The 7500-nt window shown below is 42.3% G+C and overlaps 1 long non-coding RNA gene across 1 annotated transcript in view; it reads left to right on the forward strand.

Annotated features, from left to right (window-relative positions):
• Positions 1-7500, forward strand: part of LOC143280773 (uncharacterized) — a 121226-nt gene that overhangs the window by 101076 nt on the left and 12650 nt on the right. The window lies entirely within an intron of this gene.

Below are 7500 nucleotides of genomic sequence, written 5' to 3' on the forward strand. Positions count from 1 at the left end.
CCACTACCCCCCCTCTCTCTCTCTCTCTCTCTCTTTGTCACGCCATCCACAGATCAATGTGAAGAAGCATAATTATGTTCGTGTATGCATTTCAACATTACAGCGCGCTCTCCCATTGTGACCACCCCTCTCTCTCTCTCTCTCTCTCTCTCGACATGATCAGAAGGCCTGGTTCGATAAAAACGTCTTCTCCTTAACTCCCTTTTCCCCATCTCTGTCTCTGTCTGTCTGTCTGTCTCTCTGTTTCTCTCTCCATCTCTCTCAGAGACACACACACTCTCTCTCTCTCTCCCTCTCTCTCAGAGACACATACACACTCTCTCTCTCTCTCTCCCTCTCTCTCAGAGACACACACACTCTCTCTTTCTCTCTATCTGTCTGTCTTTCTCTCTGTACTCCCAATCTCTCTCTCTCTCTCTCTCTCACTCACTCTTACACTCTCACTCACTCTCCGTCTCTGTCTGTCTCTGTCTCTCTCTCCCTCTCTCTGTGCGAGTTCGCGTCCACCGCCTTCTGAGCGTGTGCAGCGTATAATTATTTGTGTTTGTGCGTGTGCGTGCGCGCGCGCGCGTCAGCTTGCGCTCATCTATAGATGTGTGCGCGTTGTGTGTGTTGTGTACACGCGTGCCGACGAATAGGGAGGGCGCGGGTCAGGAGAAATGCACAAGAGACTGTATCAGGGAAATAAGACTTGAGCCACGGCGGCTGTGTGACAACAGTATTGATCGGTTCTTCTCTGCATGGGAAATGAACTCTGGCCATGGCGGAGCGATATCAAGGTTAGATAGATGCAGTGGAACTGTTAGCTATTTGTGTTTGTATTTGTATTTCTTTTTTATCACAACAGATTCCTCTGTGTGAAATCCGGGCTGCTCTCCCCAGGGAGAGCACGTCGCTACACTACAGCGCCACCCTTTTTTTTTTGTTTTGTTTTGTTTTGTTTTTTCCTGCGTGCGGTTTTTTTTTTTTTTTTTGCTTTTCCTATCGAAGTGGATTTTTCTACAGAATTTGGATTGTTGTTGTTGATTTGTGTTTTTTTCTTCCGAACTGCTGGGTCATCATAATGTTAGTATCTTCATTCCCTTCGTGTGCAGAAAATCAGTTACGCACGTTAAATATCAGGAAATCCCAAGTCAGCATTTCAGGGGGGGGGGGGGGGGGGAGTGGGGATAATGAATTAAGGAACATGCCCATTTCAGGGGGGGGGGGGAGAATGAATTGAGGAACATGCCCATTTCAGCATTTCAGGGGGGGGGGGGGGGGTTTAGTGAATTAAGGAACATGCCCATGTCGGGGGGGGGGGGGGGGGGGGTTAATAAATTGAGGAACATGCCCATTTCAGCATTTCAGGGGGGGGGGGGGGGTGTTAATGAATTAAGGAACATGCCCATTCCAGGGGGGGGGGGGTTAATAAATTGAGGAACATGCCCATTTCAGCATTTCAGGGGGGGGGGGGTGTTAATGAATTAAGGAACATGCCCATTCCAGGGGGGGGGGGTAATAAATTGAGGAACATGCCCATTTCAGGGGGGGGGGGGTAATGAATTAAGGAACATGCCCATTTCAGGGGGGGGGGGGGGATAATGAATTAAGGAACATGCCCATTTCAGGGGGGGGGGGGATAATGAATTAAGGAACATGCCCATTTCAGGGGGAGGGGGGATATGAATTGAGGAACATGCCCATTTCAGGAGGGGGGGGGAGAGATAATGAATTGAGGAACATGCCCATCTCATACACATTCCTACCCTTCCCCATCCCCGAGAACGAGGTATGGCCGCCTTAATGGCAGGATAAAAAAAAAAGAAAACTGGACATTCACGTAAAGGGCCACTCGTACATAGCCGCTACTGACCCGTGGTGGCATCTGTAGTCCCACGAACACAGAAGCAGCAGAATAATACCGGCGCTTTATGGGAGAAGTCGGCAGTCTGTGTGTTGTACAAGCGGTACACGTACAAAGCCTTTGGATCAATAGAAGTTGTCAGAATATACGTCCGTGCGTGTTTCGTCGTTGTGAGCACTCGCACTGCATTGCACGTGCGCATGAGTGCGTGCATGCATATGTCTGTAAACGCTAGTGTGTGTGTGTGTGTGTGTGTGTGTGTGTGTGTGTGCTTGCTTGCTTAAAACGACACATAAACAAAAAAGACCCACGAAATCGAACAAAGGCCCAGCACAACATACACACTACAGCCTCTCAAGGTGTAGTGAAGAACGGGAAACGAAACAGAAACAGCCCCAACCACTACCCTACAAGCTGACACAGGCACTGGCAGGCAAATGAACAGAGGATGTGCAATGCAAATGAGCTCGAGGGAAGGCCGTGGGCGACACATGACGATCTTTGAGCAATCGCAGGACGTGAGAGAGAGAGAGAGCTAGAAACGAAGCGCTTGCTTTTGAGTCACGCTACGACCTACTGTGTAGCGGCGTTCGAACAATCCATTTTCCCACATTCGCAGCCACAACCGCCAGGAAACTAAAACGCTGCTGTAGCGCAGCTTTTCTTCTTTTCGTGCTTTTCTTTTTTCTTTTCTTTTTTTTTTTTTTTACACCAGTGACCTTCCTTTTATACATTAACCTTTTTTCCCCGTTTTCTCAGATCCGTGGCTCTGGGGGTTGTTTTTTTTTTGTTGTTTTTTTTGTTTTTTTCAAGAGCCAGCACTTCCTGGCTGACTGTAAATGGTTTAAGTTTCGACATAGCTGTATGGAGGAGAAAAGGTCAAAAGGTAACCATGTGTAAGAAGTTTCAATATTGTTGCATGGAAAGAGAAAGAGAATCGTTTTTTTACACACACACACACACACACACACACACACACAGCTAGATAGATATACATGAACATAAGCATTACTCATCAAGTGCTTTCGGTGTCACGCTAAAACTTTGCCCGTCGGCAAAAAAACTAAAATGTCATCTAGTCAGAAATTGTGTTGCTGTGTTCTGTCTACACGCTTTCTCTCACTCAGACGACACAGAAACGTCAGTCGTCGGGTGGTGCCGCTTTCCTTTCTGGACTGACTCAGCCACAAAACAGTTCCCACTTTGGGGATTTGGTTGGTTATAATAATAATAATGGATACTTATATAGCACACTGTCCAGAAATCTGCTCTAGGTGCTTTACAAAAACGCTTTGTAAACATAAAACATTACACCTATGTTACATACACACACCAAAATATGACTACACACACACACACACACACACACACACACTGCGTACATACATTTTAACAATACATGTGTATCTAACAGCTACCCTAACACATACGCACACATAGGCAGGCACAAACTTACATAAACGCACGCGCACACAATACACATTCATATACATGCATGTAGTTATGTACACATACATATGTATACACACATAGCCAAGCACAGCTAACGCTGGTTGCTGGGTTGTTTTGTTGTTGTTTAGATGATGTTGTTGTTGTTGTTTTCTTTTCTCTAATTGTTGTTCAGCAAGTCAAGTGTCGGGTATGTGTTTTCTTCTTCTCACTTTTGTACAAAACATTGATGGAACACAAACACATCCAAAACAGTCTACACTAACTGTTCACGATCAGTACACACAATAATATCAATGAACTTGACGCTTCACTGAAGAAGGCAATGGGGCAAGAACAACATCATGGAATTTCAAAACTTTTTTTTTCTTCTTTTTTTTTCGATAATAGTTCGGGGTGGTGGTGGTGGTGGGGTTTTTTCACCCCGTTTCTTCAAAGGGTGTACAATCAGAGAGATCATGAAACTCCCCAAGGTCTCTGCGTTCATACTTTGTACAAAATTATGTCGGCCAATACTGGCTGCCATTTTGTAACGCAGTGACCCGCAATGGGCTGTATCACACGACAAGAGTGGGGGAGGGGGTGGGGGTGGGGGGGGGGGGGTTAGTGCTACAAATTGCTACATATGTCGAAATCCAATGTTTCGAAATTTCGTTTTGTCACTCACGATAATGATTAAAAACAAACGTTTGCTAACCCGTTCAATCATTTTACTTACAATAACAACGAATGCAGTTTTGACTTAACGAACCGCATGTTTCTGGGTTGACTTATTGACAAATTCGCTGTGTGATTACGTCTTAATTGCATTTTGGGATAAATGCACTTCACGTATGTTTATAATATGTGATGGTGCACGCAAAAATCATGGGTCAGGGTCAAAATTTACAAAAATGAGATAATAGGTTTATCTGAAAGTAGAGAGAATTCTGAATAAGACACAGAAAACAGAATTCAATTATCTTTATTAGTTACTGAGATGCATGCATTTGAGTCTCTTGGCGGTCGCTGACGTACGTCTGAGAAAACTGGGTTTAAAGTTTGGGAACATTCACATAGTTATGACTTTTTCATAAAAAAATTTTCAACAGCAAGTGACTGGCACCAAAATGTCAGGAAAGACTCAGAGAACTTTGGAAATGCGCTCAGTGTCACCAAATAATTGCTGTTTTGTCAAAATATTATCCCAAAATCATGCTCACTGGGTGTAAACACTGAGATATGGGCGATGTTGTAGAAAAAAACCAACAACAACTACTAATCAGAATCACTCCAAACTTTCTGACAATGTACAGGAATGTATGAGCTTTGATCTGCATGAGATGGCTTGTATACATGTGTTATATCTGTGCTACCCCTGTGGTGACACACCGGAGTGTACCTGTATGACACCGTTATTGAAGACAGGCAGGCGATACAAAACAAAACAACATAATAACATAATGGTACTCACCAAAGTTATCCACACACTTTGGAAACACAGTTCAGTCTGAATCACATGTGAAGTTTATTCTGTGCACCTTGTCCTCTTTTGGTATTCTTTGGTCTTCCTGGAGTCCCATAGGTGAAAAGATATCCAGTAAGTAAGACCTACAAAGTACAATTAAGTAATGATTAAAATTTCGCCAAATATGAAACTGATAATAAGAAGAAGAAATCAAGTATACACACATACATAAACACATAAAAAGTATTAGAGCGCACACACACACACACACACACACACACACACACACACACACAGGATAAAGTTGAACGCTTTTATAACAAAGTTCAGCAGGGATGTTAAATGCATATGTGGAGAATCTATTTCAAGCAAACACATGCTCTTTGAATGTCAGAGTCTGAAATCGTTTTTACCAAACTTCTCGGAAAATTCTTTTGAATGTATTTTTGACAATTTCAAGATGTTATCTGCTATTGCAGAAGGTTTGCTGCGTAGTCCAATTGGACATTTGTTATAGTTGTTACAGTTGTTTGATGTTAGCGTTTCCTTCTATATTGTGCTTATGTCTCCCCTTTTAATGTCTTATTTTTCCAATGCTCTGTATCTTTCCCCACCACACACACACACATACACACACATCATTCATCACCCTCTGCCCAATACCGTTCCCACCACCACTCCCCACCACCCTTCTTTTTTTTTTTTTTCTTTTTTTTTCGTCTAATATCACTTAAAGTGGAAGACGTTAAACTGAAGACTACTACTACTACTACTACTACTACTACTACTACTACACACACACACACACACACACACACACACACACACACACACACACACATGCACACAAGCACACTCATGAAATCATACATGCATGCAAACACATGCATGTAATTAACATCATGCATGCACACAGACAATACACAGGCTGACACAATCATCATCATCATCAACACACACACACACACACACACACACACACACACACACACACTGACAATGACTACACAAAATAGTCACAAATAAACACTTGATTACACATTCTCAAGCATTTGAAATGCATTATACATTTCTTCTTTTTCTTTACAGACTTATAGACTGTGAAATATCTCAAACACCTTCAGTAAAGTGTGAAAACATGCCATGATTACTGATAATCTTTGGTAGTGAAGAGCTTTCCCAACTGCAGCTTGTGCCTTGTAAGTTTGTTTCTAAAAATAGCATCCACTTGTCAACATTGTCACTTGTTTTACTACTTTTAGGTGAATGTTTCCAATTAGTCGGGTTACCATTTACAGTAATCAAACGACACATGTTATTCCTTTCATGTAAGTAATTCTAGTTCACCATAAATTCACAAAATTTTTAAAACGCGTCAAACTAAAAATCGAAGCGAAAGCTTCGTGAATGATGGTGGCGAAGCAAACTCACCAGAGTCTGGGTCTTCGTGTTCATCCCCATTCTCCTCCGGCAAAGGTTGGTTTTCTTCATCGTCACTGCTAAAATCATTGATTTCTGATGATTTTTCATCACCAAAGTATTCTGTCACTGCTTCAACGAGTTCTGGCGAGGTGAAATCCATCGTTTCCGACAACAGCTTGGATATCTGTGTGCGTCAGTCTCTGCGTCGCCATTGTGCTTCATGTTCGCAAAACACAATCACAGTCACCCACTTCAGGCAATTATTGTGGCTTTCACAAAACACGGAGAGCACTGAAAATCAAGATGTGGACAGTACAAGCGTGCTACTTTTGGAAATAATTGAAGTCGGCGATCAAAGTTTTAGCAGTCATGAATCGAGTGTCGGCCAGTGTCTGTCATGGATAAGTCGCTCAAATCACGCGGTCTCACAAAAAACTTCGAATTACTACACATAAACACACAGAAACTGATTGAGAACAGTGTGGAAATAGAACTAGAGACCTGTTTACAACCTGGAGGTTATGTTCTTACGCTTGACACGCAATTTTTTTCTGTTCGAAATCGTGTTCGAAAGTGGGGCAAAAGAGTAGAATTACTTTATATTTGTATATAATACTTTGGAACATAGCAGAAAAAAAACATTATAGAATGTGAATATACGAAAAAGTGAAATTTGATATTTTTAGCCCTTGGTCACTTTCACAGCGTGTAGCGCGAAATGTGTGGCTGCGACTTATCCATGATTTTCCCGTGACAAGTAAGTGTTCATGTCTGTGAGTGTGTGTTTGTGTGTGTGTGTGTGTGTGTGTGCCGTGGAAGCTGCGATACTTAGACTGGAAATGAGTGTGTGGAGGAGGGGGCTAGAGGAAGTGCACGGTAATGCGTGTGTGTGTGTGTTGGAGCTCATGTACGTTTATATGTGTTTGACTGTGCTTTCATATATGTGAAACTGCATGTTTGGTGCGTTTCTGTTATGCATGTGTGGGTGGGTGTGAGTGTGTGTCTTCATGTTTTACATTTGTTCGCTTATTTGTCACCATTGTTGTCTTATTCATTTATTTATGTTTTATTATTATCATTTTATTGGTATTACTAGTATTGTTACTGCTACCTTTTTCTATATTATAATTATTTATTTATTTATTTATTTGTGCAAGCTTGTCTATTATTTGTTCCCGCGTTTTTTGTTGTTGTTTTTTTTTTGTTTGTTTGTTTGTTTGTTTTTTTCTCAAGGCCTGACTAAGCGCGTTGGGTTACGCTGCTGGTCAGGCATCTGCTTGGCAGATGTGGTGTAGCGTATATGGTTTTGTCCGAACGCAGTGACGCCTCCTTGAGC

The sequence above is a fragment of the Babylonia areolata genome, chromosome 4, assembly GCF_041734735.1.
Source record: "Babylonia areolata isolate BAREFJ2019XMU chromosome 4, ASM4173473v1, whole genome shotgun sequence".
Lineage (NCBI taxonomy): Eukaryota > Metazoa > Mollusca > Gastropoda > Neogastropoda > Buccinidae > Babylonia > Babylonia areolata.